At 45.5% G+C, this 24,921-nt stretch overlaps 1 protein-coding gene across 5 annotated transcripts in view; it reads right to left on the bottom strand.

The window, feature by feature from the left end:
- Positions 1-24,921, bottom strand: part of LRRC4B (leucine rich repeat containing 4B) — a 1,040,654-nt gene that overhangs the window by 174,259 nt on the left and 841,474 nt on the right. For 4 of the 5 annotated variants that reach the window (XM_069201000.1, XM_069201001.1, XM_069201002.1 and 1 more), the window contains one exon: positions 14,528-14,606. The gene's annotated coding sequence lies outside the window, so the exon portion shown is untranslated. Of the gene's footprint in view, positions 1-11,374; positions 12,999-14,527; positions 14,607-24,921 lie in introns of those variants that run through there. The other variant, XM_069200998.1, reaches the window with a different exon arrangement.

Genomic DNA, 24,921 nt, shown 5'->3' with positions numbered 1-24,921 from the left:
GGCTTCAGTAATGTGGTCGAAGTTGCGAAGACTTCAGGCTGATATAATTGCAGTGATCTGTATAATCTGCAGGAAAGTAGGAACATATCTGGTAGGCCCAGAAGCAGGGATTAGCACAATTAATTCTGGATAGAACTGAGGGAGCTACTGCAATGGGCCTGAGCTCAGGAGAAATGGCCTTCAGACTTTTTCTTATAGGTAAATCTGAAAGGAGCAAAAGGACACAGTGCCATTAATTTGGGTTTATAAGGATAATCTCTTGTCAAAACCTTGATTCCTACATACGTCTGAGGCATGGCCATGGGGTCATACATGAAAGCCATAGATCAGCGGGCGAAGTCAAGCACGAGCTAGAGATCAAAATGTCTGTTTTGTCTACATTACATTCCAATGTATTAGCACTCACCCAAGACCAGATGGATATTAGAGTTCAGTGTCATCTGCATAAGGCACACACTCTAGTCCATAGGAGCAGACCAGATGTTTCAATGGTCGGTAGGTGTTAAAAAGAAACAGAGACGAGGATCCCTGTGGGACCCTGAAGTTACCTTGCCTCCTTTTGGATCTGAATGAGTAAACATAGAAAAACCAGACTGCGAACCCACAAAAAAGAGCAGAACCGACTCAAGGCGGAACGCTCAACCTTAATTGAATAGTCAATCGGGTCCAACGATGATGAGAGGTCCAGTAACAAAAGTCTTGTGAAGTAGCTCTTATCTATATTTAACCTGAGGTCATTGCAAACTGAGACTAATGCAGCTTCTGTTCCCATGCCAGGTAGAAATATTGTCTGGGACATATCCAGAAGGCTGAATTTTAAGTGTTCCAACAGCCATCTGTCTAGCTAATTCTCCCCAATTTTGGCAAGCAATGGGAGCAAAGAGATAGGCCTATAGTTGGAAGGTGGTACACGATAAGGATAAGGTTTTTTAAAAGTGGCTTGACTATGCTTCTTTTTATGGCTTAGGGACCTTACCAGACCTTACCAGAGAGAGCAATCACCACCTTATGTAATATTTTTAGGGGGTGGTGGTGGGAGATGAGGGCGTAGAGGCAAACATCATAGGACTAGCCAGATTTGGCAGACAAGAGTAATTTACAGGTAATGGCTTCTTCAGTGTCTGGAATTAAATCGATGGGGGCAGCTGGCTCCATACTGGAGGGGGAAGGATACGCAACAATATAATTTGAAGAGAAGGTGCAATTATAAGTTGCCCGAATCTTATCAATGAAATAGTCAGAGAACTTGTGACAAAGTTGTTGGAAAGGAATGAGAAACAAATGCGGATTCAACGGATTAGAGAGATCATTTATAACTTTAAAAAGACTTCTGGTTGAATTAGAAGCACTATAGACTAGTGCCTCAGAGTAGGCAGACTTAGCTTTCATCAAGCAGGCCTTATAATAATTTAATCGGACTTTAGAGAGATGCAACACGTCTTCCTGTAGGGGCTTTTTCCAACTGCTGATGTTTTAAGTTTTTAGGTTATGAGAGAGCCAAGGCCGGGATAAGCGTATTCCTTCAAAAGCTCTTTCAGATCGAGGGGCTGTATTTTTAATGCAAGAGAGCAATGAATCATTGATTGGGCAACAAATACATCCAGATCGCGAACACTCATTTTAGTTGCCCAAATGTCTCTAAAAATAATCACAGTCTCTGTGAAGTTAATTCTGTCCCATGGATATTGTGGTTTGTACTACTATGGATTATTGTAGTAAGGGTGTTAAATGTACAATGTAATAATGGGTCCACACAAAAAGAGAGGAGGAATCAAATTAGACCAGATCCACCAAGCTAAACATTAAATCAACGATATGCCCTGCCTGATGAATAAGAAGGTTGACAGTTTGTATAAAATCTAAATTAGGCATCAGATAAAAAATGTCATAAGAGTTACTAAATTAAGATTCATACCAGAAATTGAAATCTCCCAAAGCAATTAACATAGTATAGTTGGTGAATAGGAAGCAAATGACTTTGGCTATTTTTTCTAAAAAATAAAAAAAAGTGGGGCATGAGGAGGTCTATAAACAGCCAAAAGATAGTTTAACCAGATGGCAAAGAATGTGATCCTATAGCTTATAACTTCATCTAGAGCTTTATCAAACCCAGAAGAGTTACGAATTTGAAATGTGAAAGTTAAGGTAGTGTTTACCAATTACTCTAACTCCACCCTCATTTTGACATTTGTTAAAGAGTCCTTGGTTAGTAATCAGTTACCGTTGTGAGGATGTGAGAGGTGACAGTTATCTGAGAGGTGATTGTTGGAGTGACAGTGGCTATGATACAAACTCTCCCTCACCTGAAATCCCCCTGTAAGGGTGCTGGTGCATCTTTATGAATAAGGCTATAGTCCTGAGAAATGGACGCATCAATACCAGGTGCAGAAGTCTCATTCAACCAAGTTTCCATTAAACTACACACATCAACATTTGTGTCAAATAACAGCAGAAATGATTAATTTATATGGTTTGGTAGAGGTCTGATATTTAATAACGCCCCTACTAATTCATTTTTGATAGGTATCAGAACATCTAAGGACACCAGCTGTTCTGAATTACGAAGAAAGGGAGAACCTTTTCTCACTATGGTCAAACGCCAATACTTGTTCCAGACCTGATTATGAATGGGCCAGGAGTTGTTATTTAAATATGTTAAAGTGCAGCCGTCATCCGTGATCAGGCAGGGATTTCCGCCAGCCCACCCAGACTTACCGCAGGTGGGCCTGACTTAGGCTCACCTTAAGCACACCTGTGGTACATGCCCATGCATGAACTCTGAATTCATTGTCAGCATCGGGCATACACATGCTGTGAGCGTCAGTTCCAGAGCTAGACTGCTGACCTCAACAAAATGGCAACTGAGGGACGGGCAAAGACAATGGAGTAACCTGGGATCGATAAACTCACGAGCATGGTAAAGTAAAATCAATAATAAAATATACCAAGTCCTCCTTCAAAAAATAATACATTCAGAGAACACCAAAAATGTATAACGACCTGACAAAGTAAGGGTCTGATAGAGTTTACAAAACAATCAACGGCAGGGAACACAAAATGCGCACTTAAAATTAGCATTTAAAATCACTTAGAACAGAAGGTGCGGCTTACTCTGTTAAACGCGCATCCATTCATCGCCCCTGAGCCTAGGGTCAAACAGGCCTGCATGTCTGCTCAAGAGCTAGACCACTGGCATGAGGACCACAATGGGCGTTAGCTGCATTCACTGTATTTAAAACTGGTGCTGTTTATCATGTGCTAAGCTGGGTGAGTGCTCTTTTTCACAGTGGGCACACTGCATCAGATAGGCACTGCTCATCCTGTGGTATCAGTGCTTGCATGCTGGTCATTCAGTCGCAAAAACATGATTTTGTTATAGGTACCTGCAAAATGTACTACCACTAACAAATGTTGCTCCTAGAACAGTGGTTCCCAACCTGTGGGCCGGGGACTCCTGTGGGTCCGCAAAGCCTCTTCAGGGGGTCCGCGACTGCTTAAAAGAATTAATAATATTAGGTCCCAGCTATGAGTAATGACTCGGTGGGGGTCCACGAGCTCCAGTATTGATAAAATGGGGGTCCAAAGAAGTCAAAAGGTTGGGAACCACTGTCCTAGAAATTGTGTCAGAAAGGTATCAGACCCAAAGGAACTGGACTACGCCCTCTTCAAACTGCTAAGAAAACAAATTACTTGCTTTGGTAAATGAAGTATCTGGATGTATGTTTGCAAAAACAATTTAAATGATCAGTTCCTCTTGAAGAGAGAAACATTCGCACGTTAGACAGATTGGGTGCCTCATTGGGTTGGTATTACTGAATTCCTAAGACTGCTTTTGATTTGAACATCAATCTTGCCCTAAACTAATGCCCTATGGTTAGGTGTGCCAAGTACCTCAAACTCTGGGGGATAGGCTGACCTCTGGCTCTCATAATCTGAGTGATAGCCAGGGCCTTGCATTTCATGATTTGGAGTCAGATTCTGTTCTGAGTGTCATAGTCTGGGGTCCAACTGTGCCCTTAACCTCATAGCGCTGAGATAAGCACTTACACAGGCACTACTTCCAAATATTGCCTTGTGTCTTGGTTCTCATAGCCAAGGGCCAGGATGAGTCCTGTAACTTAAAGCTTTGGGGTAATTTGCAGACTGAGGTAGACCATAGGATCTTAGAAAACACCTATGCTATCATTCACCACACTTCACATGTCCATAAATGGGACTGACACTCAGTTGCCTTAAGTCACGACACATTCCAGTCCCCATATTATGCCCATAACAAAATGAGATATAAAGGGGCAGTTTAGGGGTAACTAGCCCCCCCTGGAACTTAGGAGGGGGGAGGTATTTATTTGTTTTAAATGACGGAGGCTTTCTGCGCCATCCCGCAAAACAAAAAGAAGAAAATTGTGGTGGTGGGGATCTGTGGCCGGTGGGTTGCCTGCCAGTGTGTGTGTGTGTGTGTGTGTGTGTGTGTGTGTTTGGGCGCAGTGCCCGGCCGTCTGCTGTGCAGGGTTAGTCACAAGCATATTGTAATAAGATATTACTTTTAAAAAACCCACTGAAATTCATTAAAGAAAAAAAGGTTAAAATTGAGTAATACTTGAGAAAGGTAGTACGCTTTTAACTTACGTTAAAAAAAAACCTTGGAAATTCACTGACAAAAGCATTACCGTTTAAAAACAAAAAAACGATTGTGCTTTTTCAAAGACCTTTAAAGACACTGTTCATAAAATCACTGTTCCTTACAATAGGCCACAGACTCGTGAGATCAATGCACCAACCATTACTGTCCGTCACATCCCCCAACCCATGAAATGTTAGTTTATTCCAGCTTGCATCCCTCTTCTCCATTGCATAAGAGGGCGAAACGTGAAAATGTTGAGGAACTTGTAGCCCGCACAGCTTTAATAAAGCACACCTCACCGCAGGGGTCCCCAGACATTCGGAACACTGATGTGATCCTCGCTGTTGTACACTCACATCTGCTGGGGCGGAGGTATCAATTAAACACATTTATAAATACACTACAGTTGGCAGCTGAATGTCACACAAGTAACCAAGCAGCTGTGGCCGAGGATTCCAAATACTGCACATTTGCCCACATACATTGGCCTATCAGGTGCATTTTACTACACACATGTCTGTATGTGTACAATTCCTTTGCACAGTATTGAATGTCTTGAAACTAAACGTTCGCACACACTTTTAACTGTTTTAAGACACAAATATCACACACAGACTCACACCTTCAGGACAAGATATTAGCAATGTACACATCTCTATAGGCACATCACAAAAATACATATATATCTAAAATGTCTTCCTGTGCGAGGGTCCCATACGACCATGCAATTCTACTGTCCAGTGGGTGGAACCAAATTGGCATTTGTCTTTACACACGTTTCTGTGCAAAGGGTCCAGTGTGGCACATGACAATACCAAACACACATTTACTTGTCTGAAGATCACAGTTCCACATATTTCCTGCCTTCAAAAGGATCTGAGTATCCAAGCATTGATGAGGTGTCAATCTTAAGCATTTTCCACACACTAACATCCACTCACACACCTTTTACTGTGGGGAACACTCAGTATTATCCATTCTCCCACACACATCTGACTCTATGAGGTTTCCAATCATACACATGAGCTCACTCACTTCTGAATGTAGGATGCTCCCCAAACTGCACATGCACCCACGCAATTCTGTGTGATGAAACCAATAAGACAGGTGTTCTCACACAGCTTTTATAGTGTGGTAATTTAAATAAGACACAAGCACCGACCAGATAGCCCTGCAAGCTGTGCATGAAGGTTTTAGTAACACACACGTACCACCACACCTCAAACTGTGTGGGGCCCCATCACTAGGCACCTCTAAATGTTTAAGACTTGCATGCTCACACACCTGTCAGGTTGCACCCAGGCTCCATTTTTACTCCTTTCCACTCCCTGTACCATAATATCCACAATTCTATGAACATGCTCAGTATTACACTCCCATCTCCTACACACTGTGGTGTTGAGAGGATTGAGATGCAACCAGATCCATAAGTATTGCGGACGTTGGCTTCTGCATTCATCTAGCCAGCGCAAAGTAAACTGTTGCAGTTCACAACAGCCACCCGGCACTGAACACCAGTGTTATGCACCACAACAGTTTACAGTTTACATTGCTCAGGCCACATGAATGCACGAGTCAATGTATGCAATATTTTATGGACTTCCCTAAATATGGATGTGTGATCTCCTCTTCCCTACAACGTTGTGATTTATCAGTGTGCTTGTATAATATCCTGTAGAAGACTTAGAAAATGCCCTGGCCGAAACACTTTGACTATATCTTATGAAAGGTGCTTGGAAACTAGAAAGGGTACTTGGCTTCTTTGTTGAGCTTACACCAGGATAAAATATAATGTGACCTGGATTCACCGCTACCTTTGGGTTGTAAGGCAAGACACACGTGGATATTTGCCGTGTGCCCACAAAATAAACATTTCACAAGGACAAGTGGATTTTTGGAACCATGAGACTGAATCACTTTTAGTACTTGTAGTAACTTCAGTTTGAATAGTATAGTGAGAGGATCATTTTCAAAATCGTTTTTTTGCAATCATTTGTGAATTAATTTGAAAAAAATAAATTGTTTCAAAATGCTCAATATAAAGTTATCGTGGAATTACTGTATTCCGTTACAAAGGGGAATACATATGATGCCCTTAAGTAATATGATAGCTTCTTAAAGTAAAATATGTAAGATAAAAATGACAACAATAGCGATATTTTTTCTAAATGGAAATATGGTAATTGATCCAGAGGGGTATATTTTGTTATAGTATTCCTACCGCGAATCTAAGCATCTGCTCACAGAACTATAGGAGCCATCAAAAGTCTGATATTGTTTTTACTTTTTCCAAGAAGGCCTTAAGACTCCACAGAAAACAACAGTCACCTTTAGAACTACACAAGGTCCACAATAAATGACATTTGACCCCTCTCCTGATATAGATACTCGCTTTAAGAGAGTCCATGAGTAGCCTCATACAACACTTTGCAGGAGGCCTGGACTATCCATGATGATCCTATCTATCATCTCTGGTACCACATCCCAAAGTTACAACAACCAACATACATTCAACATGTCTTCACTCTTTGCAGGAAGAGTCAGCTCTTAAAGTTACTGCGCGTCTTTGGAGCGCACCTCACACAATAATGTCTGCAGGAGGCCACTGTGCTCTCATACAACCTTAAAATCTCCAGCGCCTCCTGCTACAACTACAAATGCTACCAAAGACCTCTCCTGGTAGGCTGGGCTACATTCAACACTGTAAATGGGAGGGCATAACTTTCTGAGGTTATCATGAGTCCATGGAGCGCACCTCACACAATACTTGCTGCAGACGTCTGCTGTGATGGTACCGCTTAACACCAGACACATCTTCTTAGACCTGCTGAGCACCCCAAACAAATGACATTGTTTTTATTCTCTACACAAAGGTCTTCATAACTTAAAGAAACCATGTGTCTTTGGAGTGCATCTCACACAACAATCTCCATAGGAGGCATTCTTCATCTGACATCATCTTAAAAGTTTTGAGCACCTCCTTCTACAGCTAAGTGAGCTACAAAGAAAATGTACATGAGATATCATTCCTGTTAGACCCAGATGTCTGCAACACTTTCAGGCCATAGAGTAGGCCTCACACAAGAACAGCTACAGGAAGCTGCTGTAAGGATACCTCTCAACACTGAGCACCTCAGCGCCGGAGTGCTAGAGAAATGCAACTTCAAAATCTAGAGCGTGCCACAACTGGAAACTAACACATATGGGATATATCATGTCCCTCCCAGCAGGCACATCTTTCTGCAGCACTCACTACATGAATGCCTCAAGTTACTATCAATGGGGTACACCTGTCACAAAGCAAAGTGCGTTACGCGCCATTGGTACATCACCCTGTTCCAGACCTGGATCTACATGGCGGCAATAAGCACTCTCACCAATGGGTACCCTCAGACCTTCACCCTTAAACTCTTGAGCACACCTAAACAATAGAAGCTGTCAAATATCTCATATGTGAGATACACAGCACTGCTGTTAGCTACACCTAACACAAAAACAACAATGCAAATACACCCATACAACCTTCAAACCTGTAGGCGCCGAAAGTGGGGGTCAGGAGGGGTCCTTTAGCACCCCCAAAGATAACTATGCCGGAGTTCAGAAGGTGAATGAGCAGTAATGATGCCTTTATATTCTGTTTATCATGTCACATTTGGTGGGCATTCAAAGAAAAAGGTCAACTGTTGGGGTATGTCTTCTGACAAATGTCCCTTATTTAGAAACTGGTGTTTATTTTTATTTCTTTGCCTGCAAACTGAGAGGATTTTGTAAAGGTGACCTAGGTGACGATCTTGCTGGGGTACAGGAAGTGAAAGGGATGGCTGCAGGATGGCAGTGTTTTTTTTCTAATAAACAGCAACATTTAAATACCTGTAAATGAACTATACACATATTACAAAATATATCAGCAATTAAGAAAGCACAAATGAAGCACGTTTTTTGTAATAATGAGGTGCAATGGAAAGAAACATTTTAATAGGATAATTAAAGAAACTTTACTTGGTGCAAATAATAATTATTTGCTGAAATACGATTTCAGATATCATCGTTTGAGCGTTGTATGGTCAGGGGGGTATCTTCAGGTTGGTGTTTGGGTGTTACAACCCCCCAGGTAAATATATTTTTTGATAAATAGTTGGGTACAGGTGCTTGCATCCGGGTATGGTGAGGTGTCTGGCGGATTTCACCAGAGATATTTAGATACAGTCAGATAAAAACGCACACACGCTCTCCCTCTTTGTTTTGAAAGGCTTAAAAAATGTTAGTTATTTTTACAAAATCGTGTGCTTTTTCCTACTTAGTACTCCTACCAATCTGCATTCCTCTCCCTTTCCATTGCCCCTTGAGCCCCTCTCATGCACCTTAACATTAAATGCCAGAGTATTGTTGGAAGGAAAATCTGAAGCTCACACACCCCCAATCTCACTGACAAAGCTATGCCCTTGTACGGTTTTGCCAGAAAAACTGCATTGTATGCAAATGCAGTTGCCATTTCAAAGGAAAATGTGCAGTCTGTGAATTACATTGTGCTTCTACACCAGTGATGCAAATGCATCACCGGCTACAAACTACACCCTCACCATTCTTCTGCTGGCCATAGCACATTTGCCACACTTGGTTTTTTGTGTGACGCTTGGATTTTTCACAATCCCACTGGCTTAAGTGAAGCGACATTAATGGCAACACACCCTCTCTGAAAATTGTTCCAGCATCACTGTTCAAAACTTCAGCTCCTCTTCCCAAATCCACAGAACCAAATGAAACTACTGGTAGGCACAGCTTCCCGCAGCACTCTCTAAAGATGGGTCTCGAGCTTCTGTGGTTGACACCAATTCATGGGGTGCACCTCGTACAAAACTGTCTCCAGGAGGTGGCAACGACGTTACCTAAACTACAGATGCCTCATTCCAGAAATAAAAGAGACCTCAAACACTTGACGCTATTTTCACTCTTCACATGGAGGCCTTCAGCACTTGGTTCTCACGCGCATTCAGAGCATACCTCAGGCAACGATCCCTGACGGAGGTCATGGTGCCCTTATGGGACCTTAAAATGTTGAGTTGCTTTATTCAAAACTACAAAATACCAACTAGCACTCATGGTAGCTACACCTTCCTGCAGCCCGCTATGAGACAAGGCCTTAAAGTATGTGGATAGCACTAGTCCATGAAGTGCACACCACCCAACAGTGCCTGCATGAAGCACCATTGGTGCTATCTCTCGGCACTGAGCCCTTTGGCTCTTACATGCTCTGTTACATACTCTCAACAGAAGATCTACAGTTACCACCAGTCCTAGAAGACCTCTCACACAGCACTCTCTTGAGGAAGGCCGTAATGCTTGGCCTTTCCTTTAAGTCTATTGGTTCCAAACCTCTAGTGCGGGCTGCGGTGTGTGCGCGGGAGTGGGCGCTCCCATGGGCCTGGCCCACACTAGACCCAGCAGGCTCGGTATCCGTGTGAATGTCCCTTAGCGGGTGCTCATTTGTGTAGTAGCTGACTGGCGCAGTGATAACGCAACCACACCTCCTGCTTCGGTCTCCACAGAGGCCTGCGTTCTGCCATTGCGCGCATCCATGGTGTGTTCATCAGTGGCGTGCCACTGCACACGTCCCTGTGGGCCCTTATTTTCAGAGTATGTCCCTGCAGTGCCCCATCATGCCTCCCTGCCCCGCGCTCATTGCACCTCCAGATGTTCCAAGGAGCACACACAACATGGACTTGTGACTGTGCTTGAGGTGTTTACAAATCATCCTTTGGGGGGATACAAGGGGGGCAAACAGAGCTGCTTGGCTCCCAAGGCCTCTTCAGCATCAGCTGCTGGAAGGACACATTCTGGGATAGGTGCATCGGGCCCGCTGCTTATTCAGGGGTGTAATTATTTTAATGCATTCTGGTGTAGAGGGATAACATCATGCAGCTGTTGGGCGGGGGGCTTCTGTAAAGGACTGCATTACCCTGCTTGGGAAAGGGGGCATTATAATGCTGTTGAGAGCATCCTGTGCGCAGGAAGGTAGACTATCCTCTGCTTAGGGAAGCATTATACAGATGGACCATCCTGTAGAGAGGAGCACCTTCCTGGTGGGGGCATTTCTCTGTTAAGGAAGCGTAAACCTCGTGGGAGGGTTAAAGTCAGGCTGAGGGGCCATCCCTCGGGAACGCGAGCATCTTATTCTGAGGAATGGAATGTTTTCTGGCTGGGAAAGCTCCTCCCAGCTGGGGAACGGACTCTGCTGGTGGGGACCACCAACTTTATGTGGGGGTATAATTCTGATCGAGGCCATCGCTCTGCAGGTGGGGGGGGGGCGTCCTACTGTGCAGGAGCATTGCCTGCGGGAGGGGTGCATCCTTGAGACTGACGTGTATCTTCTTCATGTGGAGGGGGTACTATCCCGTGAAGGATGCTATTGGGGTCACCAAATTCTGCAGAAGGGTATGCATCATCCTATTAAGAGGGTCCTCCAGATACGTGACTTAATGTTCATTTTACTATGTGTTCCATATCGTGTCAGACCCGGTCACCCTTATCCTACCGCCACCCCCCAGCACCCGCATGGGGTGGGCCGCTGCCTGTCTCAGGGGACTTCCTATCCACAAATACACGTATCACCCCATTCCTCCAGAACCCCTCCGCCCCCGAAAATGGGAAAATGACGAACAAAAGGCAAGAAAAGCCTGCATTGAGTCCCGGCCCCCGCCCCCCTCCCCTACCGGAGCCGAAGGACACGAATCATTTCTATGGTTACCAACTCACCCGTCTCCAGGGCTGCTGCTTGCTTCAGATGCCTTCCTCCGCTGCTCTCCTCCTCCTGAGCCCCCCTTCACCATTCCTTCAGGGGGGGCTTGTCCAAGGAGACCCACGCAAATTTCAAAAGGGGTGCAGAAACGTATAAAACTCACCGCGAAGAAAAAAAATAATTAAAGAAAAATCTCTGGAAGGATGCTGGGCTCCTGTCCCTTTGGCGTCAGCGATCTTCATTCAGCCCTTGCTTGGTCGAGGGTGCAGGGCCGAACCCCGAGGGTGTGACACGCAGGAATCTTTAACGCAATCAGAACCCCCCCTTCATGACACTGGCAACAACACCGGGCCCCCCATGTCCGCCGCCCCCTCCCCGTGTCATACACGCTGCAGGGTGCGCACGGGTGTCCAAGAGCCCCCAGACAACAGGTGAGGTGCGGGGGATTCACCGCAACGCCGCCCTCTTGGCCATGTATCACAGCGGCCACGCCAAGCCCCCTCCGTGGCACGTACCTTCTTACAAATATGAAAAAAAATGTGGGGGGAAAAGCACTGGTAGGGTGGCTCTCCGTCCAGATCCCGCGGGGGCGGTCCCCCTCCTCCGTCCTCTATTCACAGACCCTGTCTCCCCCTCCGGCGTCTCTATTCACGAGCTCCGTCTCTCTCTCTCCTTGGCTCTCCCCTGTTTTGTGGGTGAAATAATTTCCCCTTTGTGGTGTGATTATGGTTTCCAGTCACACGGCAGTGCGGGGCATCGCTCTCAGCGCTTCCCCTCGGCCCCCTCCTCTCCTCGGCCCTGCATCCGTCCTTCCCTTTATTTGATTTCAGGCGGAGCTGGACCGCCTCGGCTCGGCTGCGGTGCAGGAGGCAGAGAAGCAGACGCCGGTGCCCGGCTCACCGGGACGTGCAGAGAGGATGGGCTCGATGTGCAGGGAATGGCGCCATCCGTCGCCTCGGCTCAGCCCGGGACCCCGCGCCCTCCTTCGGTGCAGCCGCAGCCCCTTCTCTCAAGAACATCCCCGTTTCTGCATATCTCCAATATGGCCAAATACCTGTGCGCAGGGCCCGGGGGGTGGGGGCGAAGCCCGGCAGGAGGGGGGGGCTCAGGAGAAGCCTCTCCAAGACGATGGGAATAATAAATCCGTTCTTCCTCGCTGTCTTTCTCTCTCTTTTTCCCCTGTCCTCTTGATCGCACAAATAAAACCCAATTATCTAATTACCAAGCTGCAGCCTCCTCCATGATTGGTCCTGGGCTGAAGCAGCAGCGAGGTGCAGCGCAGCGGAGACAGGAGCATGTGCCCAGGCGGCCCTGGCACCACCTCCTTCCCGGGACCCTCCTACCTGAGGGGAGGAGGGGCGGAGAGAGGGATGGGGACAGAGGAGAGGGAGGAAAGAGAGCCGAGGGGCTGTGCAAGTGAAAGAGATGGACCCACACCGAAGGAGTCCAGGGGGATCCAGGGCAGAGAAAAGAGAGGAGGGAGGGTCCGGGGGGAGGGAAAGAAAGCGAGGAGGATAGAGATGGGGAAGCGGAGAGGAAAGGTGACAAATGACCAAAGGCCAAGAGCATCCTTTTCTGTCACATCTCTCAGAACCTGGCCTGGGCTATCTTCTGCGCTCTCCCGCGTCTCTCGGAGAGAGTGGGCGGCGAGAGGGTCTGGTGCTTCCCAGGGGAGGGCTACAGCTTGGAAAACGATCTCTGTCGTGGCTGGGCTACTGGGTGTGAACCACTACTCTTATATGGGCTATTTTGTTTGTGAGCAAGAATCTGGGTGCCGGCATTTCAGTACAAGCGTTGTCTATTCCACGTCTTCGCTTACCCACAAGGGTCTGCTAATTGGTATGCTCCAGCCCTCCCTTGGTCTTCCATTTTGCATCTGGGCCTGGGTCCTTGAGGCCCCATGCACTGCCTCCCCTACCTTGTGGAAAACACTGCCCAGACTTTATGCCAAATTTATGAGATCCCGAAATAAAGACTGTATCAGTCAAGGTAGAAAGAGAACTGAGGCTGCGTGTGCCTACACTTGTTAACAAGCAAATCCCTACTCCAAAGAAATCCTGCTTTAGGGGGACTGCCTACAGTTAGAGGCAGGTTTGGGCTGGCATAAGTAGCATGGTTGCTCCATAACACTTCTATTCCTGGCCTGACCTGGGCAGTATCGGGGCAGGGAGGTTGTCCTTGTAGTGGGTGAGATTTTGTGCTTAGAGAATAAATAAAGCATAATTCACATCAAAATGATACATTAAGAGCAGAGCTACTGGAATTATTCGGCAGGGGAGGACAAAGCTATGCAGCTGTGTCTACTAAATCAAGCAGCAAGGAAAGGCAAATTATGCTGCATAATGCGGCACAGCTTGTCATAGTATTTCTTCAATATTCTGCCACTTTTGCACATGTTAACACTACCTGGGCCAGGCTTCCTCCTCCTCAATGCCAGTTTGACACAATGCAGCAAAAACAACAGAAAGATGACTCCTCACCTGTGCGAATGGCTTCCAACTGCAAATCAACACGTTGCTGAGTTTTTAGTAAATTTTTATCCGTTTGAGCTAGAAACATGTGTTTGTTATAATCTACAGATTATGTAATAGAAGATGGATTATGTGGCAACTGCTACACATCCAGACCTGCCAAGTCACACGGTGATACCGTGTGTCACCTGATTTCTGCTCCCTTCACACGGTCACCGAGTGAGGAGCCAACATCACATGGTGGTAGGAAAGAAAGCTAGAAAGCGCTGCTCAGAGCGGCTTTCCAGCTATTTTCTGGAGGCTGTAGGCACCCGATGCCGATAAAGGGGTGAGAAAACACCCCAGGGCATCAGTGACAGCCTCACCCACCCTTTAGTTTTTTGGTGGGCAGGGGGCATCAGGGGATCAGTGGAGGACGCAGTGCTTCTCAGGTAGAGGTTGGTATGAGGCCCCATTCTCTCCAAAGTGCCGCTCCCTCCTCACACCCTGAATGTTTTTTGCAGGTTGGCAGGTCTGCAAATTCATAATTATGTGGGAAATGCTGCAGCTCTAAAATCCCATACAGTCAATGGTCGTGATTAAGAGCGCTCCACCATGTATGTCTATACACATTTATGTACTGCATAACATTGTATTGGTACATCATTGGAAAGTAGCATAAAGGTAAAGCTGATGTGATAATGCATATATGCTACATACCTAAAGGTAATTGGCAAGGGTCCTTTTAGATATCGTCTGAGGCCTTACATCTTGGACATCTTCGATTGCAGGGTGTGACCTAGAGCCAATGGATAAACATTTTATCTTGGAGTTTAGAAGGTAAATGAGCAACAAAGATGCTTTTACATTTGGATTTTATCTTGTCACATTTGCTATGCTCTTAAAGACAAGGGTCAAATATCAGGCTATGTCTTCTGACAAATTGCTTCTTATTCTTTTAACATGCAGATTGATGTTTACTTTTCTTTCTCTGACTCTAAAGTTTGAGGATTTTATAAAGTGAACTATCTTACTGGGGTACAGGGAAAGTGAAAGGAAAGGCAGTAAAGCATCATGTTTTTCTAAAACAGAATACATTTACAATATTTTTAAATAAACTGTACAAATATTTCAAAATATATCAGCAGTAAGGAAAGTACAAATGAAGAAGTTTTTTGTAATTGTGAAGTGTGATGGAAACAAAGATTTCAATAGGATCAGAACGAATTAAGACACTTTACTTGACAATGTGCTGTTGATAAATATTTGGTGTAGCACAATTGCCACACATTATTATCTGTGAGCTACATAGATTTATAAGTAAAACTGCATGTCACAGAGAATTTCATAATTTTGTATTTGCATCTGTAAACGACAGTGCGCTTATATACCATGCTTCAGTAATAAATATGCGACTGTGTGCTCCAAACTACACCACCAGCTACAAAGCTGACGCCTCCCAGCTGACTGCTCCCCCTCCCCTTCTTATTGGCAGCCGCAGTGCTGTGAGAGGGCAACTGCACTGACCTCCTGGTCAGTGTCTGCTGCCCTCCCCAGCTCCTCTGGCTGCTGCCTCTGCCTTCTGACTGGAACGAACTGACAGCCTCCTGACTCTCAGTTCGAGACCCTTCTCTACCCGCAGGCTTGTCCCTGCGCCTCATCCCTGGTGGTCTAGTGGCTATCACAAGTATTTCTCTCTGTCACTCTTTCAATCTTGCTTTTTCTGCCTTTTTTACCCATTTTTCCTCTTCTTTTTCACTCATTTTTCCTTTTTCTTTTCCTTTCTCCCCTCTTTTCCTCTGCCTCCCTCCCCCTCACGAACCTTCCTTTCCTGCCCTCCTGCATCACAGCTGACCACTTCCCCCATGCCCTTCCCCTTCTTAATGGCGGCCGCAGTGCTGTCAGAGGGCAACTGCACTGACCTCCTGGTCAGCGATTGCTTCCCTCCCCAGCTACTCTGGCTGCTGCTGCCTCTGCCTTCTGACTGGGACGAGAGAGCCTCCTGACTCCCAGTTCGAGGCCCCCCCTCCACCCGCAGGCTTGTCCCTGCGCATCATCCCTGGTGGTCTAGTGGCCATCACAAGTAAGTATTTCTCTCTGTCGCCCTTTCACTCTTACTTTTTCTGCCTTTTTTCACTCATTTTTCCTCTTCTTTTTCACCCGTTTTTCCTTTTTCTTTTCCTTTCTCCCCTCCTTTCCTCTGCCCCCCCTCCCTCCGCAAAGCTCCTTTTCTTGCCCTCTCGCCTCCCAGCTGACCGCTCAACCCACCACATGAAGCTGGTGCGCCGCTTGGGCACAGCTGGCATGCCAAAGGCAAGCCCATCTGCACCTAGACCGCGCCCAGCACCAGGAACCCTGGATCTCCGTTAAACCACCTCCTGACCTGCATCCGTTACGACGCTGAGACCCTCATCTGCCTCAACACCAGACTTCTCAGCAACTGCTGCGTCATCTCCCCCAAGGACACCCACGGACACCCACGGACCTTTCACCTGCAGGAACTGCAACTTCAGTGCCAGCCTCAACAAGCTGAAGGTACTCCCCGCACACAGAGATACCAACAACCTCCACAACCCCATCAACTGCTTGCTCCTGAACATCCACCCCGTCCACAAGCACGCCACCGAACTCTTGAATTTGATCAACACTGCCCGACTGGACATTGCCTTCTTTACCGAGACCTGGATCAACCCCACCTCAGGACCAGACATCACCATTCCCGATGGATATAGCATCCTAAGGAGGGACCAGCCCTCCCGGCCAGGCGGAGGACTCGCCATCGTACACAAGTTCTCACTACGTGTCAAGGCTGTCCCAGAAGAACAATGCACCACCATGGAACACCTTCACTTCCTGATCCACTCCAACCACCACTCCTCCATCCACGGCACCCTGGTATACAGGCCACCCGGCCCCCACCCAGCTTTCATAGACGACGTTGTAGACATCGCTACCTCCCAGGCCCTGGAGTCAGAGGACTAACTCTTCCTCTGCAACCTGAATTTCCACCTCGAGTACCATGCCGATCCAAACACCACCGCACTACTCGACAACCTCACCACCTTCGGCCTCAGACAGCTGGTCTCCGCACCAACACACATCGCAGGACACACACTGGACCTCATCTTCACCTCAAGCAATCGGATCACCATCGAGGCCATGTCCACCCCAGACTGGACCGACCACTGCTGCATACACTTCACAATCACTGTACCAAGCAGCCACACCTGCACCCCATGGCCACCCACAGGAAATGGAACAAAATCACCAAAGAGAAACTAACCTCATCGCTCGCCAAATTCGCCCCTCCTCCCTCTGATGACGTCAACACAGCAGCACGCAATCTCAATGCATGATCCCCAAATGCACCAACACTCTAGCCCCCCTCCGGCTGACATCGGCCAAACGCGTACCTAAGAAAGCCAGCTAATTCACCACCGAACTCCAAGAATCAAAGCGTACCCACAGAGGTTTAGAGAAAAAATGAAGGAACATCCAAACCAGCGAAGACCTTGCCTCATTCACAGCCGCTACCGCCGCCCACCTCGGAAAAGTCAAGAACGCTAGGAAGGACGGACTCCGGGAGCGCATCAACTCCTCTGCACACAATTCTAAGGAACTATTCTCAGTCATCAACAAGTTCACAGATCCCCCCTCCGAAGCCACCAGCATCCCCCAGTCACAGGACCTCTGCGACAAACTTGACACCTTTTTCCACCACAAGATCCAGTACATACACAACAGCTTCCTCCCAGAAAATCCTGGCACTGGAACCTGTGACCCAGCCTTCCCCAGAACCCACCCAGACCATCCACAACTGGTCCACGCTCTCCACAGAGGAAACAGTCAGCATCATTAACAACACCCACTCCGGAGCCCCCACGGACCACTGCCTGCATCACATATACATTAGAGCCAGCACATCCATCGCCGCGAGCTCCGGAACACAATCAACTACTCCGTCAACACTAGCACCTTTCCCAAGGACTGGAAACAAGCCGAAATACGCCCTCTCTTGAAGAAACTTTAGGCCGACCCATCAGAACTAAAGAATTTCTGGACCGTCTTGCTGCTACCCTACCCAGCAAAAGTACTGGATAAAGCAATCAACATACAATTACGGCATTTCATTGAGGCCAACAACTCCCTGGACAGCTCCCAGTCTGGCTTCCGTAGCAACCACAGCATGGAGGCAGTCCTCCTGGCAGCCACTGACGACATCTGATTACTCCTAGACTGCTGCCACACCACAGCACTCATACTCTTCGACCTCCCAGCAGCTCTCGACATAGGCTCCCACAGTACCCTGCGCACCAGACTCCACAACATAGGAATCCGGAGAAGAGCCCTGGAATGGATCCACTCCTTCCTCTCTGGGAGTACGCAGAGGGTGAGACTCTCACCCTACAGGAGGCAACTGCAGAGTCCCCCAAGGATCCTCATGGCCCCCACACTGTTCAACATATACATGGCCCCTCTTGCAGCCATCGTCAGAAGCCATGGTATGAACATCGTGTCATATGCCGATGACACAGAACTCATCATTTCCCTCACTGAAGACCCGGACACTGCCAAAAGGAACGTCCACTGAGGAATGGAAGCTGTCACCACCTGGATAAGAGAATGCTGCCTCAAGCTCAACTTTGACAAGACTGAACTCATCTTTGGAAACGCCACCTCAGCTTCGGACGACTCCTGGTGGCCCACATCCTTCACTGCCCCCCCTGCATCGACTGAGCACGCCCTCAACCTAAGCATCATCCTCGACTCCTCCCTATCCATGACCTGCCAGGTAAACTCAGCTGCCTCCTCCTGCGGGCACACACTCCACAAACCTTGGAAGATCTTCATATGGATCGTAGCAGACTGTCGCAGGACAGTCACCCACACCTTAGTCACAAGCAAGCTCGACTACGGCAACTCCGTCTACGCTGGCACCTCAACTATAAACATCAAAAAACTACAACTCATCCAGAACGCTGGATCCCTGGCTTCCAGCAATGACTCAATGGGGGACATCGGATTGCAATAATGATTCAGTAGGGGTCGCCGTGTTCCAGTAATGATCAAGTGGGGGTCCTCAGAAGTCAAAAGGTTGGGAACCTCTGCTCTACACCACTTTACTCTATCCCACAGCACTCTATACTACTTTAATTCACTACACAAAAACACCAATACACTTTACTCAAAACAAATGCTCTCTACACCACTACACTCTATGCCAATATACTCTCAATCACTGTACTATAAGCCACTGAACTCTAAGCCACACTACTACACTTCACTACACTACACCATAGAACACTACACTCTACAATACTAAGCTCTATAATACCACACTGTAGTAAACTATACTTCAATGACACTATAATCCACTGCATACCACTCCACTCTATAGCACTATACTACATTATCTACCATTCTACAACATTACTCCACTCTAATCCACTATAAAACACTCTACACTACTCCATCAATACACTATGTACCACTTGACTCAACTATGACACTTCACGCCTACACTATACAAGAATATAACCTGCTCTATGCCACTGTGCTCCACAACACTCTATACAACACCCTCTACACTACACACTGTACTCTACACTGCTACACAACACTATAAAGCACTCCACTCTATGAAACTATGCTCAATTCTAATACTATACTCCACTCTACATCACTATACTCCCTCCACAACACTTCACAACACTTTCAACACTACTCTTCACTCCTATCCACCCCACTAAACTCCACTATATGGGGTTGCCAATGCTTGTTGATGCTGTGCAGCATCAGCAAAAAAAAAAAGCCCAATAACGTAGCTGCTCTTAGCATGTTGTTCATAAGTGTTCACATGATTGAAGAAGTATGCACGTGCATGCGCCACCAAACATGTGTGTGCCTTTTTAAAAAAAACAAAAATAAAGGAAATAAAAAATAATAATTTCCCTTTCTAAGATGGTAGACACTACTTGGATCGGTATATATATAAAAAAAATATATAAGTATGAAAACACTTTTAGTAATGTGTAGTGGGTCAGCAGCCAATGGGAGCAGTCAGGCCCTCCAAAAATGAAAAAATTATGAAAAACATTTTAGTGGACAGCTAGGGTGGGGGAGCAGTGGGTAGGTGGCATTTGGAGACAAGCAACAGGGAGTGGGCAGGAGGGCGAGTGAGCAAGGAAGACACACAAAAGAGCTCTTTGGTGTAAAGAGTGGCCCACAGCAAAGGGCAGCTGTCAGACTTGCTGATAAAATTCAAATGAAAGTATGTTTTTTTAATGGACCACAAGGGATTGAGAGGGCAACTGAGGAACGGATAGGAGTTGTGTGGAGGGGAAGCAATGGATGCAAGGGTAATTGAGGGGAGGAACCTCAGTACAAGAAAGCCAGCAATATAATAGACACACACTCCTAGAATGCCTAATGAAAAAGAAAATAGTAGGGTCCCTAAATGTGGGCAGTGGAAGGATACAAGTCACCAAGTCTAAAGGATGGCAAGGTGGGTATACTCCAGGGGAGGGACAAACAGAAGAGAGGAAGACAATCAATTGAATAGGAAACAAGAATATTAAAGTGACAATGAACCCAATCAATGGTAAATAATGGGTGAGTTCTACCACCGTGGAAGACCGGTGTACGTTTTTGGTATGGTCCACACTGGCTTTCCTCTACCAGACAGCTAAAATTAAATATCCTTATCTCGCCTATTCTCACATCCCCATTTTCACCTTAAGGTACATTTACGTTATCCCCCTCGTTGACTTTTTATGTTGTGACTCAGACTATCTGCTTTTCTCCTTTGTGTCTCCTGCCCTGATTGCAGGACCTAGGGCCAGATGTAGCAAACGGTTAGCGAGTCGCAAATGGCGAAAATCGCCGTTTGCGAGTCGCAAACCTGAGTTTGCTATGCAGAAATGCATTTTGCGAGTCGGGACCGACTCGCAAAATGCATTTCAGAGTCGCAAATAGGAAGGGGTGTTCCCTTCCTATTTGCGAGTCAGAGTGGTATGCAACTCCATTTGCGACCGCGTACGCGGTCGCAAATGGAGTCGCAGTTACCATCCACTTGAAGTGGATGGTAACCCACTCGCAAACGGGAAGGGGTCCCTATGGGACCCCTTCCCCTTTGTGACTGGACCCCAAATTATTTTTTCAGGGCAGGTAGTGGTCCAAGGGACCACTACCTGCCCTGAAAAAATTCAGAAACTAAAGGTTTCGTTTTTTTTTTTAAGTGCATCTCGTTTTCCTTTAAGGAAAACGGGCTACACTTGGAAAAAAAAAACTGCTTTATTTAAAAGCAGTCACGAACATGGAGGTCTGCTGACTACAGCAGGCCTCCATATACGTGAGTGCCCATAGTCGCTATGGGGCCGCAATTTGCAACCCACCTCATTAATATTAATGAGGTGGGTCTTTGCGACCTCATAGCGACTCGCAGACGGTGTCTGAGACACCGTTCTGCATTGCAAATTGCGAGTTGCAATTTGCAAGTCGCTCGGACTCGCAAATTGCAAGTCGCAATTTGCAAAGTTGCTACATCTGGCCCTTAGTTTCTTAAGAAAGAGCATTTTTTGTTTTGCCCATAACTTTGGCGCCTCTTGAGGAAATTTTCAAAAAGTATACTTTGCTAAGCTTAGCTTCTGTCTTGAAAGTTTTGGGGTGATCTGTCATACGGTGGCTGAGAAAAAGGGGCAGAGGGGCCCAAAATGGGTTTTCCCCATTAATTTTTCCATAGGACCTTTAGACACACCTATAGCCCGAACCACTGAATTGAATGACACCAAATTGGGAACAAAGCTAGATTCTGTTCCGCAGATTTATTTTTTTGTGATTTGGTGTGAATCCATTCTGTAGTTCTGGAGAAATTTAAGGTAAAAAATTTAGATATAGAGGGATGCAAATCCTGCGAGGATCCAACGCGGGTCAATCTGGGGAGCCAAGCTCCACAGTAAGAATCTGATTGGCTGCCCTCAACTTGAGAGAAATGTTGCGGCTGCCATTTTCTTTTCTCAGTAAACGATCCTTGGGGCTGAAATGTGGGGGGCAATTGAGTTAATGAGGTCAGGGAACCTGGTTACAGGTTCCCTGACCCCATTGGGGTGATATAGTTGTGGTGATGGGATAAATAATGCCTTTGAAATGCGGACAATGATTTTTTTTCTCACGCTTCTCGAGATCTCCAGATCCATCCGCGGGGCCCAGCGCAGGCCAGGTGTGAATCGGCGGTTGGATCCGTGGTGCTCGGGAACCTTAAAAAATAAAGAGTAATTTCTAATAGAGACACTCTCACATTCAGTAATACACACAGAGAGACATTCTCACACCCAGTCTGACACGCAGGCATACACTGTCACACCCACTCTCACACCTACAGTGATGCTGTTTTATCCACTGTCACATCTACACAGACACTTTTACTCTCACACTCAGAGAGACACTCTCACACCCACCCTCGCATCCAGGCAGACACTGTCACACTCTCTCTCTCACCCAGACACAGACTCTCACATTCAGTCTAATACTAACATAGAGACTCTCACATATAGTGTCAAAGTCAGAGACACACTCTGACACTCACCGTCACACCCAGACAGCTACTCTCACACTCAGTCTGACATTCAGTGTGTTCTCAAAATGCTATAAAAGATATAGATACTAGGTTTGTGATTTATGTCAAGGAATTATACAAGGGATTTATTATATAAGAAAGGCATTCAGCTGTTAATGGGTTTCATGGATGTTTCCAGTTTCTATCAGTATATTAAAGAGATCCCTCATGTATGCTGAAGCCAGTATGAAGAATGCACCAATGACTAATTTAATGGTTACAAATGTTAAATTGAGTTCTGAAAATGTAATGTATTTGTTCATACAGAAATGGGTATGTATAAAAACAATGTTGAATTCATGCAGCGAGTCACACATCTATTGAGAGATGGTAGAATTATTTCACTGTGAGTTAGACATTGATATGAGTGAAGTATATTACTTGAAAATGTCAAAAAAAATGATTAGGTAAGAGCAGGTTGAATTGGTTTTTGCTGTAGAAGGTGAGGGGGTCAGATATACTGTATGCAGGCTGAAAAGGAGGTTGCTATGTTCACAGAAGATAAGAAAGTGTTTTCAATTTGTATGGTGTTAAAAGTGCACTTGCTATGTTAAGGTATATGAATACTATCTAATCTATACTGTTAAGAAGATAGAAAATAATAGAAATATAAAGGGAGACATACTCATTTAGCGACATTAACAACCACTTGCATATTGATGTAGACATAGAGAATTTAAGTATATATGATGCGGTAAGAGATGTATTTAGTATGTAATATACTGAATTCAGTATGTAGTTTTGTATATTCATAATATCGATTCTTATTTATATAAATTGTGGTTTACATATGGTTTAGGGTACGTATTGGGAGCATAGGTACACCGTTTTATTTTTAAGTACACGTGACATTAGAAAATGTGTTTAAGTAGGTTTATACTATGTGTTGTAAAAAAGTCGCCCTTTAAGTGAGATGCATGTAGACTATAGAAGAGAGTTTATTTTTATTAAAAGATTAAACAAGTTGATCTGAGTTTTAGTGACAGTTATAAAAGGTTGTAGAGGCCTATGCCAAGGTGTATATGCACTCTACTAGAACATATGTTACTTATATAGGATATAAGGAAAAAATAAGTCAGTCTCGAAAGTCACTTGTGTATTCAATAATGCAGATACTAAAATACCAAGCCATACACCAGGGATCACACTGATCAATTCAATAACATAATCAGGGAAACGCTGATGCATACACTGACACACCCAGGCACAAACTCATATGTACAATGACAGACCTATGCACACTGTGATGTATAGGCTAAGATCCCCTGACGCGTACTAATGAATACATTGACACACCCTGGCATGCACTATTACATGCACTGACACAACCAGGTGGACACTGATGCACTGACTGAGACACCCAGGTGCACTGTAATTGATACACTATAATAGCTAGGTGACAGTGATGCATTCACGGACACATCCCAGAATACACTGACATATACACTGAGACACTTAGGTATGCAGTAATGCATGGAGTGGTACACAGAGACACACTCTTATCTATAGACTGAGACAGCCAGACACTCACTGATGTATACAATGATACATCCAGACACACTCTCTCACATTTAGTGATACATCAATGGATGCAATTATTCATCTACTGACATATCCAGGGACATATTGGAGCATGGAGGGAAGTGGACACGGGTGTATTCAGATAATAATTCAGATGTACAGTGATGTACACAATGAGACACCCAGGGAGAGAGAGATGGATGGAGTGACACTCACACACCAAAGAGTACACTGATGTATAAACTACCAAACAAAAGCACACACTGATGCATGCACTGACAAACCCAGGCTCACATGATTGCATACACTGACACACTCAGGTGCACACTGAAGTATAAATTACAACATACAGAGACACATTAATACACACAATAACACACTAAGATACACAATGATGCATACTCTGAGAGATCCACTTAGACACTAATGCAGAAACTAACAAAGCCAGTTAGATAGTAATGCTTCCATTCAAACATACAGGTAGACACTATCATATACATTGCAATACCCAGGATCAGAGTTACACAAACAGTAACACACCCAGGGACACAATTATGGATAGACTGACACACCTAGACTGAAACTGATAAATAAACTTATACATGGAAATGAAAAGTTATATATGGACTCACACAGGCATGGAAATACTGATGAGTAATAAAGACTCAAACACAGCTCGTTGTTTGATTCAGTAGTGATTTAAAAAAAAAAATGTATTGGAAATTTGGGAGAAACTTAAATGCAATACTTTAGCATTATGAAAGCACAATAGGGTGCATTAACAGCTAGTTTGAAGAAAAACCTTGTGAAAAAAATTAGCAACTGTGGTTTTTGACTTGCAATAAAAAGTCGTTGACATTTTTAACTTTTGCACCACAAGATTAAGGCAGGTGCTGCAGGATGTTACAGTTTGACCTAATTCGGTGCATGTGGCTGGCAAACTGATATTTTGAGCAGTAGCTTGGCTCAATGATGATGT

The sequence above is a fragment of the Pleurodeles waltl genome, chromosome 7 (genome assembly GCF_031143425.1).
Source record: "Pleurodeles waltl isolate 20211129_DDA chromosome 7, aPleWal1.hap1.20221129, whole genome shotgun sequence".
NCBI lineage: Eukaryota > Metazoa > Chordata > Amphibia > Caudata > Salamandridae > Pleurodeles > Pleurodeles waltl.
This window is presented reverse-complemented; position numbering and strand designations above follow the sequence as displayed.